This window comes from Solanum pennellii, chromosome 10 (genome assembly GCF_001406875.1).
Source record: "Solanum pennellii chromosome 10, SPENNV200".
In the NCBI taxonomy this organism is placed as follows: Eukaryota; Viridiplantae; Streptophyta; class Magnoliopsida; order Solanales; family Solanaceae; genus Solanum; species Solanum pennellii.
The window spans coordinates 69,830,835-69,831,518 of record NC_028646.1 but is presented as its reverse complement, the minus strand read 5'-3'; positions in this window follow the sequence as shown (position 1 = coordinate 69,831,518).

The window sequence follows — 684 nt, the reverse complement described above, 5'->3', positions numbered from 1 at the left end:
GCAAGTGGGGGCAGCTCTGGACGGGGCCCTCTACGTGGGGCCAACTCATTGGCCTCGTCTCTGAAGACANTCTCTCAGTGATGGCTCGCGCAAGAACTGGCCATCCTTAACTATCTGCCAGCGGTAGTCAAACTAGGCAGTGAGGGGGGTCCGAGTAGAATCAACACTCTCGCCGTATAGAAACCGGCGGATGGCTGGCAGGGAAATGTCAACCTGTAAACCCCGTTCTCGGACCTGCTCCAGTGGCGACTGTTTAGCAGGGGCAGCCCGCCTATGNCTGCAAAGGGCAAAGATCATGCACGGAAAGGGGTAGGTGGTAGTGACCTTGAATGCCCTCTCGTGCATGACTGCCTGGAGAAGCCATGCGTAGTCCACCTCGAAGCCGGCTATCATCGGCGCCATCAACACTGCTCGTTNTCAGGCATCGTCGGGAGACTCCCTGTAAGGACCCGCCGTTCCAAGGTGAGTGTTCGAGTCATCACTCCTTTATCAGTCAGGAACTTGGCGTCGGAGTATACTTGAAATTGCCCGTCGACACACCACCGGTTGGGCTTGTCAGTGGCTGGGGTTGGTACTTGAACTGGTGAGCCTGATGTAGATTCTTAACTGTCAGCCTCATCATACGAGGCCGACGCTGCAGCGGTAGCGGGTGCGGGAACCTCAGCAGAGCCGGAGGCTTCCTCG